Genomic DNA, 11,749 nt, shown 5'->3' with positions numbered 1-11,749 from the left:
AGCTCTAACAAGGAGCTGTCTCAGCAAGGGCTGTCTGCCTTCCAGCTCTAACAAGGAGCTGTCTCAGCAAAGGCTGTCTGCCTTCCAGCTCTAACAAGGAGCTGTCTCAGCAAGGGCTGTCTGCCTTCCAGCTCTAACAAGGAGCTGTCTCAGCAAGGGCTGTCTGCCTTCCAGCTCTAACAAGGGGCCGGTCTCAGCAAGGGCTGTCTGCCTTCCAGCTCTAACAAGGGGCCGGTCTCAGCAAGGGCTGTCTGCCTTCCAGCTCTAACAAGGAGCCTGTCTCAGCAAAGGCTGTCTGCCTTCCAGCTCTAACAAGGAGCCTGTCTCAGCAAAGGCTGTCTGCCTTCCAGCTCTAACAAGGGGCCGGTCTCAGCAAGGGCTGTCTGCCTTCCAGCTCTAACAAGGAGCTGTCTCAGCAAGGGCTGTATGCCTTCCAGCTCTAACAAGGAGCCTGTCTCAGCAAGGGCTGTCTGCCTTCCAGCTCTAACAAGGGGCCGGTCTCAGCAAGGGCTGTCTGCCTTCCAGCTCTAACAAGGAGCTGTCTCAGCAAGGGCTGTCTGCCTTCCAGCTCTAACAAGGGGCCTGTCTCAGCAAGGGCTGTCTGCCTTCCAGCTCTAACAAGGGGCCGGTCTCAACAAGGGCTGTCTGCCTTCCAGCTCTAACAAGGAGCTGTCTCGGCAAGGGCTGTCTGCCAAGGTAACCTGTCTAAAATGGCTGGGTCTTGGCAGGGACCTCACGATATGATCAGTATTACAATATATATGATATACATTGCGATTCTTCACGAACCAAGATTCTATATGTCTTGAGATTTGATTCTGCTATAGGGTGGAACTAAGGGTTGTTGTAATGCATTACATTTGAACTGCTATGGTATAAGGTACTTTTCTTAACCTGTTGGTGATGGCGTGCCCACAGGAGCCGCTTGTTCTTAGCTGAGAGGAGTGGAACCCGGTGTGGTCGTCTGCTGCTATAGCCAATCCGTGACAAGGACCGACAAGTTGTGCGTTCCGAGATATAGTTCTGCACACCACTGTTATCCTGCACCGTTATTTGTTTGTTTGTGTTCTGCCTGTTAACTTGTATGATTCTTGCCATTCTGCTTCGACCTCTCATCAACGAGCTGTTTTCGCCCAGAGGACTGCTGCCGACTGTATGTTTTTCGTTTGTCGTACCGTTCTCGTTAAACCCTAGACACTGTCGTGCATGAAAAGCCTGCGTGAAAAGCTCCTGGCAGTGATGATCATACCACGCTCAGAGTCGCTTAGGTCACTTGTGTTGGCCTTTCTAACGTTCAATCGAACAGTAACTGAATGTCCCGATGTCTGTCTGCCTGTTTTATATAGAAAGCCACAGCCACTTGACTCACTGTCTGTAGGAGCGAACCATTTTTGTGAACGAGGTGGCCACTGAGTGTTTACTGCTCAGACCCATATGAACACAGTACATGTGATATGTAGACTATCGACATTGAAACAAAGTGTCAAACATTGTGTTCGAGCTTCTTCGACCTTGCCATTTCTGGAGAGAAAAACATTTGTGTTGGCCTGAGCTTTTGATAAATATTTACCCTGGGGTATGACCACTCTCCCCACACACTTATGGGTAATCAAAAACCCCTTGCATAAACAACACTGGAGCTAGCTATCCTGTGGGCTCGCACATTCTCACATATCTATTGCCCTCATAAAATACCACGGGTCAGACGGTCAGGTTCATGGTTAAAGATACATAGAACAGACTAGATCAGGACCAGAGCCATAGATTTAGAGTTGTGCCAACTTTTAGAATGTTGAATATTGTTCTAATTCTAGATGTTATGTGGCATTATTAAAATCTTCCACATGTAATGTTGATGAGGCGCTAACATGGCTGCCGTAGAATTGTTACGTTTCATGTAAATACATCATAATGTACAAACCATGGTCCCAGTCATAGAATTAGAATTCAATAGGACCTCTGTAGGTCCCAACTCCCTAAATACATGGCTCTAATCTTGACCAGTCTGAAGTTTCTAGTTTGGTGTAGTTGTGTTCTGTAAAGGAATGCTCTGTTTGTGCCCAAACCTTGTTGATGCCAAATCATCATTGGCAGTATAGTGAGTCTAGAACGTGGTATTATTGTGTCTTTCTGTTAGTCAGCAGCTCTTGCAATTCTATGTGCATCAGCTCCTGCTTTTTATTGTTCCGTAGAGCAACACTCCATATGTCTGCTGCACCGTAGAGCAACACTCCATATGTCTGCTGCACTCATTTGTGTTATACTGTACACTGAGTGAACAAAACATTAGGAACACCTGCTCTCTCCATGACAGACTGACCAGGTGAATCCAGGTGAAAGATATGATCCCTTATTGGATGTCAGATGTTAAATCCACTTAAAACAGTATAGATGAAGGGAGGAGACAGGTTAAAGAAGGATTTTTAAGCATTGAGACAATTGAGACATGGCTTGTGTATGTGTGCCGTTGAGGGTGAATGGGCAAGACAAAACATGTAAGTGCCTTTGAACGGGTTATGGCAGTAGGTGCCAGGTGCACCGGTTTGTGTCAAGAACTGCAACGCTGTTGAGTTTTTCACGCTCAACAGTTTCCCGTGTGCATCAAGAATGGTTCACCACCAAAATGACATCCAGCCAACTTGACACAACTGTGGGAAGCATTGGAGTCAACATGGGCCAGCATCCCTGTGGAACGCTTTCGAAACCTTGTATAGTCCATGTCCTGACGAATTGAGGCTGTTCTGAGGGTAAAAAGGGGAGGGGGGGGGTTTGTGACTCGACAGTAGGAATGTGTTTCTAATGTTTGGTATGGTCAGTGTAGATTTATGGTGGTGAGTTGGCATTAGATGCCCCCTGCTCTTCCCAGCGTGGTGGAAGTGGGGCCCTGTGGTGTGGACTGCTGGAGCTGCAGTGGTTGCCTGGATTGTTGTTCTAACAGCTGATTTGATCCCTCTGAGCAAGACTTCTCCTTGGCTATTTATGGCAGATTCCCTGCTATCAAAGCTCCTCTCTTCAGCCCGTACATGGTTGCTCCTGTATGAGGTTACCACCACGACGCTTTTGGCACACAGTCCTCCTCAGCACAGTCACGAAAGCGCGCAAAGCCGGCCTCTCACTCGAAGACTGTCAGATGCCTAATGTTAGTGGTTAGTTAGAATGGACATTTTGAAAATCCGGCAGGCAGGGACAGCGGACTGGTGACTGGATCGTTGGACTATCTTAGAGAAGAATCTGAGGAACATAGAACTTTTGGAATAGTCTGAAGAATAGAACCACCTGCTTCTTTTTAGCATCCCTATTTATTTTCTCTCTCCCTGTCCCCCTTCTCCTTACCCCCTCTCTCCCTCTCCCCCTTCTCCTTACCGCTCTCTCGCTCTCTCGCTCTCTCTCGCTCTCGTGTTCCTGGACTGATTTATTTGGCATAGTGGTCTGTAAGGCACTGTTGTATAATTGTTGGCTGCTGAAATGATCTTCTCCATCGTGGATGAGGCTTGATCCTGGTGCCGCTTTGGAACGGTGTGGACCCTAACCCTGTCCCATCTGCACCTCCTGTACCTCCAGCCTGCTCACTACTGACCAGACATCTTGCCCCCTGCTGGACAAATAAGAGTATTTTCCTTCCTTGGCTGCAAAACCCTGAACTGTTATTTTTCACTATTGTGGTGTTGCACCACCATCTCAATGTCATGCTGAGAAATTGAATGTAGTTGGAACCAAGGAAAAGTAAGTGCCTTACCTTAATCAGGGCTGGATTACTGAACAGGCACGTAGGGCACATGCGCTGGGGCCCTAAAAAAATCTTATTTTTGGGGGGGATTAAGTGAGGTTGGCCTTTAGAGAGGGGTGGCCCCCAAATAGCATATTAACACGTCATAAGCAATGGCAAATTGTATAGAATAGCAAGAAATTTGCTTTAAAACTGCATATTTTCCAGGGCCCCTTGGAGGTAGGTGCCCTGGGGCCCGAAATGTGTTAGTCCGGCCCTGATCTTCATTCATCCTTTTGTTTACTGAAGACTTGCTAGTCTAGTACTTGGTCTTAATAATTAATCTGTCAATGTTGAGGTGTAATGTATATGATTTATATATGGATTGTGTCATTCATAGGATGTACAGTATGCACACCTCTTCATTGAATGTGACCCAAAATGCAAATCCCGGACCGTGATGTTGATATAAGCGAAATTTGAAGTGCTCCGTCATTTAGTCTATGTAACATCGCCAAAGTATGCAGTCTCAAAACGGAGACAATATTGGCATCTGCTCCAGTAGACTAAAGATAATTCAATCAATTATCTTACGTGACATCAGTGGTTATATATAACAAATGTAATGATGTCAGCTTATATCTCTCTACTGACAACAGGCCTAGGGCTTGGCTCTGCATGCTCTTAGAATTAGTGGCGACTCGAGGAACCAAAACTCTCATTCTACTAAACTCAGATTGTACTATGCTGGCATGGGGCTAAGAATGAGGCATCACCTGTCTACTGCAGCCTGTAGATCACTGCTCTAAAGACCAAAGGAGTCGTATATTAACTCTGTTTTGACCGTGTGTGTGCGCACGCACGCGCGTGGGTGGGTGGGTGGGTGGGTGGGTGTGTGTGCTCCCTCATTGCTTTCCTCATAGAAAACACTACAATATGTTTTAATATCAGATGAGTTGAATAAGGCTGCTATGGAGCAGGAATGGGTTTGGACAGTGTGTTCCGATGTGAGTGTGTTCCAATGCTGTCCAGCGGGTCCAGCCTTCATTTCCCCAAGTCTTTGTTATGGTGCCCCAAATGGCACCCTATTCCCTATGTAGTGCACAACTTTTAACCAGGGTCCCAGTGCACTAATAAGGGGAATAGTGTGCCGTTCGGGATGTAGACGGTGAGTATGAGGACCTGCCGGAAGGATCTGGGGCTGCTTCATGTTGTTTAGAGTCCTGCACTGTCACCTCCATCACAATAAAGAGGTTTACTGCTGCTGCTGCCTGAATGCTTAACCCTGTCTTCACCCTGTCTCTCTCTGTAGGCCACACACACACACACACACACACGGTTGTCTTTGACTGGCCCAGTAAGAGGACATCTAAACAACTTTTGGTTGTAGGGAGAAATCTAATGCTTTTAGATTTGTGGCAAGCAGTCAAAGAATGCACACTTAGGAGAAAAGAGAGATTATTGGGATGGCCACTGAACATGTTTCAGGCTTTGACCCTGTGGATCACTGTGGTCAGGTACTAAACCTATGGTCTGGTCAGGTACTAAACCTATGGTCTGGTCAGGTACTAAACCTATGGTCTGGTCAGGTACTAAACCTATGGTCTGGTCAGGTACTAAACCTATGGTCTGGTCAGGTACTATGCTTTCTACTGGTTGTCTTCTCTACAATCACATACTAGGGTCGTAATTTTCTAAAGATCAAAATTACAATAGTTACCAGTAAACACAGATGCCTGTTTATCTGCTCGTAGAGGAGTGTCGTCCTCCTGCTCGTAGAGGAGTGTCGTCCTCCTGCTCGTAGAGGAGTGTCGTCCTCCTGCTCGTAGAGGAGTGTCGTCCTCCTGCTCGTAGAGGAGTGTCGTCCTCCTGCTCGTAGAGGAGTAATTAAAGGCCTAGTTAACACATTTTGGGGAGATAAATAGAAATTAATTATTTTTAAAACATTTTATCAGGGGGTGCTGCAGCACCCTACTCCCCACGGCCATGCTGTAGGTATTTTCCAACAGCTATGGAAACCGATAGTGAACAATATGGCTCTTTGTTCCACCCTGTCCTGTGGTCACAAACACAAAACTAAGCTCTGCAGTGGAATTACTCACAGACAACCACAGACAACCACAGACGACCATCTATTGATGTCATTGGTGGCTGGTGGGTGGTGATACGACTCATTTTAATGGCTGGTATGGAATAAATGCAATGGTATCAAACACATGGAAACCTTTCCATCTATTCAATTCCAGGCATTACAATGAGCCCGTCCTTCTATATCTCTGACCACGTCCTCTGATCGAGGACGTTCACATGTCAGAGATGAACTCGATTATACTGATTTCTTGAGCACCGTGACCTTAACCTCCACATGATGAAGAGCTGTTATAGATGTGCTCTACAAAATTGCCATGGCATCTTGATGTACTGTACAGTATACTCTGAGTGTACAAAACATTATGAACACCTACTCTTTCCATGACAGACTGACCAGGTGAATCGAGTGGAACGCTATGATCCCTTATTGATATCACTTGTTAAATCCACTTCAGATGAAAGGGAGGAGACTGGTTAAAGAAGGCTTTTTAAGCCTTGAGACAATTGAGACATGGATTGTGTATGTGTGCCATTCAGAGGGTGAATGGGCAAGACATATTTAAGTGCCTTTGAACGGGTTATGGTAGTAGGTGCCAGACGCACCGGTTTGAGTGTGTCATGAACTGCAACACTGCTGGGTTTTTCCATGCTCAACAGTTTCCTGTGTGTGTATCAAGAATGGTCCACCACGTTTCCTGAGTGGCGCAGCTGTCTAAGGCATTGCATTGCAGTGTTACAGCGTCACTACAGCCTGGGGTTCGATGCCGGGTGCGTTACTTGGCTCATCTCACTCTAGCGACTCCTTGTTGTGGGCTGGGCACCTGCAAGCTGATTTCGGTCGTCACTTGAACGGCGTTTCCTCCGACACATTGGTGCGGCTGGCTTCCGGGTTAAGATGGTGGCTGTTAAGAAGCGCGGCTTGGCAGGTCATGTTTTGGCCTTCGTCTCTCCCGAGCGATGAGACAAGATCGTAATTGGATCGTAATTGGATATCACGAAATTGGGGAGAAAAGGGTGTAAAATTACAAAAAAAACCAAAAAATGGTCCACCACCCAAAGGACAACTTGATGCAATTGTGGGAAGCATTGGAGTCAACATGGCCAGCATCCCTGTGGTACGCTTTATTCAACACCTTGTAGAGTCTATGCCACGACGAATTGAAGCTGTTCTGAGGGCAAAAGGGGGTGCAACTCAATATTAAGACGGTGATCCTTATGTTTTGTTCACTCTGTGTATATCCTATAGTAACATGATCAGGCCAGAGAGAGTGGTGGAATCTTCCATCACATGGAAACAGGACCAATACCAAAAAACAAGACCCTTCCTTAGTAAATCGCTCCCATCTCCTTACTTTACCTGTAACCCCCTCTTCCCCTTAACCTTACTTTACCTATAACCCCTCTTCCCCTTAGTAACCTTACTTTACCTATAACCCCTCTTCCCCTTAGTAACCTTACTTTACCTGTAACCCCCTCTTCCCCTTAGTAACCTTACTTTACCTGTAACCCCCTCTTCCCCTTAGTAACCTTACTTTACCTGTAACCCCTCTTCCCCTTAGTAACCTTACTTTACCTGTAACCCCCTCTTCCCCTTAGTAACCTTACTTTACCTGTAACCCCCTCTTCCCCTTAGTAACCTTACTTTACCTGTAACCCCTCTTCCCCTTAGTAACCTTACTTTACCTGTAACCCCCTCTTCCCCTCAACCTTACTTTACCTGTAACCCCCTCTTCCCCTTAACCTTACTTTACCTGTAACCCCCTCTTCCCCTTAACCTTACTTTACCTGTAACCCCCTCTTCCCCTTAACCTTACTTTAACCCCCTCTTCCCCTTAGTAACCATACTTTAACCCCCTCTTCCCCTTAGTAACCATACTTTACCTGTACCCCCTCTTCCCCTTAGTAACCATACTTTACCTGTAACCCCCTCTTCCCAGTAACGTTACTTTACCTGTAACCCCTCTTCCCCTTAGTAACGTTACTTTACCTGTAACCCCCTCTGCCCCTTAGTAACCTTACTTTACCTGTAACCCCCTCTTCCCCTTAACCTTACTTTACCTGTAACCCCCTCTTCCCCTTAACCTTACTTTACCTGTAACCCCCTCTTCCCCTTAACCTTACTTTACCTGTAACCCCCTCTTCCCCTTAACCTTACTTTACCTGTAACCCCCTCTTCCCCTTAACCTTACTTTACCTGTAACCCCCTCTTCCCCTTAACCTTACTTTAACCCCCTCTTCCCCTTAGTAACCATACTTTAACCCCCTCTTCCCCTTAGTAACCATACTTTACCTGTACCCCCTCTTCCCCTTAGTAACCATACTTTACCTGTAACCCCCTCTTCCCAGTAACGTTACTTTACCTGTAACTCCTCTTCCCCTTAGTAACGTTACTTTACCTGTAACCCCCTCTTCCCCTTAGTAACCTTACTTTACCTGTACCCCCTCTTCCCCTTAGTAACCTTACTTTACCTGTAACCCCTCTTCCCCTTAGTAACGTTACTTTACCTGTAACCCCTCTTCCCCGTAGTAACCTTACTTTACCTGTAACCCCTCTTCCCCGTAGTAACCTTACTTTACCTGTAACCCCCTCTTCCCCTTAGTAACCTTACTTTACCTGTAACCCCCTCTTCCCCGTAGTAACCTTACTTTACCTGTAACCCCTCTTCCCCGTAGTAACCTTACTTTACCTGTAACCCCTCTTCCCCGTAGTAACGTTACTTTACCTGTAACCCCCTCTTCCCCGTAGTAACGTTACTTTACCTGTAACCCCTCTTCCCCGTAGTAACCTTACTTTACCTGTAACCCCTCTGCCCCTTAGTAACCTTACGTTACCTGTAACCCCCTCTTCCCCGTAGTAACGTTACTTTACCTGTAACCCCTCTTCCCCGTAGTAACCTTACTTTACCTGTAACCCCCTCTTCCCCTTAGTAACCTTACTTTACCTGTAACCCCCCTCTTCCCCTTAGTAACCTTACTTTACCTGTAACCCCCCTCTTCCCCTTAGTAACCTTACTTTACCTGTAACCCCCTCTTGCCCGTAGTAACGTTACTTTACCTGTAACCCCTCTGCCCCTTAGTAACGTTACTTTACCTGTAACCCCCTCTTCCCCTTAGTAACGTTACTTTACCTGTAACCCCCTCTTCCCCTTAACGTTACTTTACCTGTAACCCCTCTTCCCCTTAGTAACCTTACTTTACCTGTAACCCCCTCTTCCCCGTAGTAACGTTACCCTACCTGTAACCCCTCTGCCCCTTAGTAACCTTACTTTACCTGTAACCCCCTCTTCCCCTTAGTAACCTTACTTTACCTGTAACCCCTCTTCCCCTTAGTAACGTTACTTTACCTGTAACCCCCTCTTCCCCTTAACGTTACTTTACCTGTAACCCCTCTTCCCCTTAGTAACCTTACTTTACCTGTAACCCCCTCTTCCCCGTAGTAACCTTACCCTACCTGTAACCCCTCTGCCCCTTAGTAACCTTACTTTACCTGTAACCCCCTCTTCCCCTTAGTAACCTTACTTTACCTGTAACCCCTCTTCCCCTTAGTAACCTTACTTTACCTGTAACCCCCTCTTCCCCTTAGTAACCTTACTTTACCTGTAACCCCCTCTTCCCCTTAGTAACCTTACTTTACCTGTAACCCCCTCTTCCCCTTAGTAACCTTACTTTACCTGTAACCCCCTCTTCCCCTTAGTAACCTTACTTTACCTGTAACCCCCTCTTCCCCTTAGTAACCTTACTTTACCTGTAACCCCCTCTGCCCCTTAGTAACGTTACTTTACCTGTAACCCCCTCTTCCCCTTAACGTTACTTTACCTGTAACCCCTCTTCCCCTTAGTAACCTTACTTTACCTGTAACCCCCTCTTCCCCTTAGTAACCTTACTTTACCTGTAACCCCTCTTCCCCTTAGTAACCTTACTTTACCTGTAACCCCTCTTCCCCTTAGTAACCTTACTTTACCTGTAACCCCTCTTCCCCGTAGTAACTTTACTTTACCTGTACCCCCTCTTCCCCGTAGTAACGTTACTTTACCTGTAACCCCTCTTCCCCTTAGTAACCTTACTTTACCTGTAACCCCTCTTCCCCTTAGTAACCTTACTTTACCTGTAACCCCTCTTCCCCTTAGTAACCTTACTTTACCTGTAACCCCCTCTTCCCCTTTGTAACCTTACTTTACCTGTAACCCCCTCTTCCCCTTTGTAACCTTACTTTACCTGTAACCCCCTCTTCCCCTTTGTAACCTTACTTTACCTGTAACCCCCTCTTCCCCTTAGTAACCTTACTTTACCTGTAACCCCCTCTTCCCCTTAGTAACCTTACTTTACCTGTAACCCCCTCTTCCCCTTAGTAACCTTACTTTACCTGTAACCCCCTCTTCCCCTTAGTAACCTTACTTTACCTGTAACCCCCTCTTCCCCTTAGTAACCTTACTTTACCTGTAACCCCCTCTTCCCCTTAGTAACCTTACTTTACCTGTAACCCCCTCTTCCCCTTAGTAACCTTACTTTACCTGTAACCCCCTCTTCCCCTTAGTAACCTTACTTTACCTGTAACCCCCTCTTCCCCTTAGTAACCTTACTTTACCTGTAACCCCCTCTTCCCCTTAGTAACCTTACTTTACCTGTACCCCCTCTTCCCCGTAGTAACGTTACTTTACCTGTAACCCCTCTTCCCCTTAGTAACCTTACTTTACCTGTAACCCCTCTTCCCCTTAGTAACCTTACTTTACCTGTAACCCCTCTTCCCCTTTGTAACCTTACTTTACCTGTAACCCCCTCTTCCCCTTTGTAACCTTACTTTACCTGTAACCCCCTCTTCCCCTTTGTAACCTTACTTTACCTGTAACCCCCTCTTCCCCTTAGTAACCTTACTTTACCTGTAACCCCCTCTTCCCCTTAGTAACCTTACTTTACCTGTAACCCCCTCTTCCCCTTAGTAACCTTACTTTACCTGTAACCCCCTCTTCCCCTTAGTAACCTTACTTTACCTGTAACCCCCTCTTCCCCTTAGTAACCTTACTTTACCTGTAACCCCCTCTTCCCCTTAGTAACCTTACTTTACCTGTAACCCCCTCTTCCCCTTAGTAACCTTACTTTACCTGTAACCCCCTCTTCCCCTTAGTAACCTTACTTTACCTGTAACCCCTCTGCCCCTTAGTAACAGGCCCTATCATTCCCTGGCCGGCTGTCTCCATTCTGCCTTTATTTGGAGACGGTGACAGCCAGCCAGCCAAGCAGGCAGGTAGCTCTTGCCCAAGATGTGTGTTTAGATTAGCAATGTGCTCCAGCAAGGCTGCTGCTCTGAGCTGAGCCTGTCCAGGACAGCTTCACACATCCAGCCAGAGGACCATCCTACTCCTTCAGAATGTTTACTCTGGTATCCAAAGGAGAACCACGTTCCTGCACTCTCTCTGGCTTGCATCACTGGAGCTGACATTTTGGGGGCCGTCGGGGCAGGATTCTCCCTGGTCTTATATGGTATAGATTAGTGGAGGACTGAGTGGTGGAGAGACGTTCTGTGGAGAATCAACAGAGAGAGGACAGGCTTTCGGAGCAGAGGGGGTTGATATGTTCAGGGAAGCTGCTGTTCTTCAAATGTGCGTAGCCATGATGGATGATTCAGCATTGTGACACAAACACACAGACACACACACACACACACACGCGCAGCATAATGACACACACACACAGCGTAATGACACACACACACGCAGCGTAATGACCATATGTCTTTAAGTATTTCACAAAGACGCATCATTTTGCATTCCTTAGACACGTACACAGCTTAGCATTTGTGCAACAGGTAGAATGTGAATCATGCAGGGACAGCTGTCTGGCTGATGGCTGTCTTAAACTAGCCCGACATTAACACCATCAACTAGGCCTAGACCAGTCAATACTGTCCCCTAATGATGGACAAAGGCTGAAGGTCATCTGACCAAGGTTCTTTAG

The 11,749-nt window shown here is 46.7% G+C and overlaps 1 protein-coding gene across 1 annotated transcript in view; it reads left to right on the top strand.

The window, feature by feature from the left end:
* Positions 1-2,984: 2,984 nt before the first annotated feature.
* LOC106569572 (supervillin) overlaps positions 2,985-11,749 on the top strand; it is a 93,248-nt gene continuing 84,483 nt past the window's right edge. Inside the window, exon 1 of the mRNA XM_045694418.2 lies at positions 2,985-3,723. The gene's annotated coding sequence lies outside the window, so the exon portion shown is untranslated. The remainder of the gene's footprint in view (positions 3,724-11,749) is intronic.

The sequence above is a fragment of the Salmo salar genome, chromosome 14 (assembly GCF_965601325.2).
Source record: "Salmo salar chromosome 14, fSalSal1, whole genome shotgun sequence".
In the NCBI taxonomy this organism is placed as follows: domain Eukaryota; kingdom Metazoa; phylum Chordata; class Actinopteri; order Salmoniformes; family Salmonidae; genus Salmo; species Salmo salar.
This window is presented reverse-complemented; position numbering and strand designations above follow the sequence as displayed.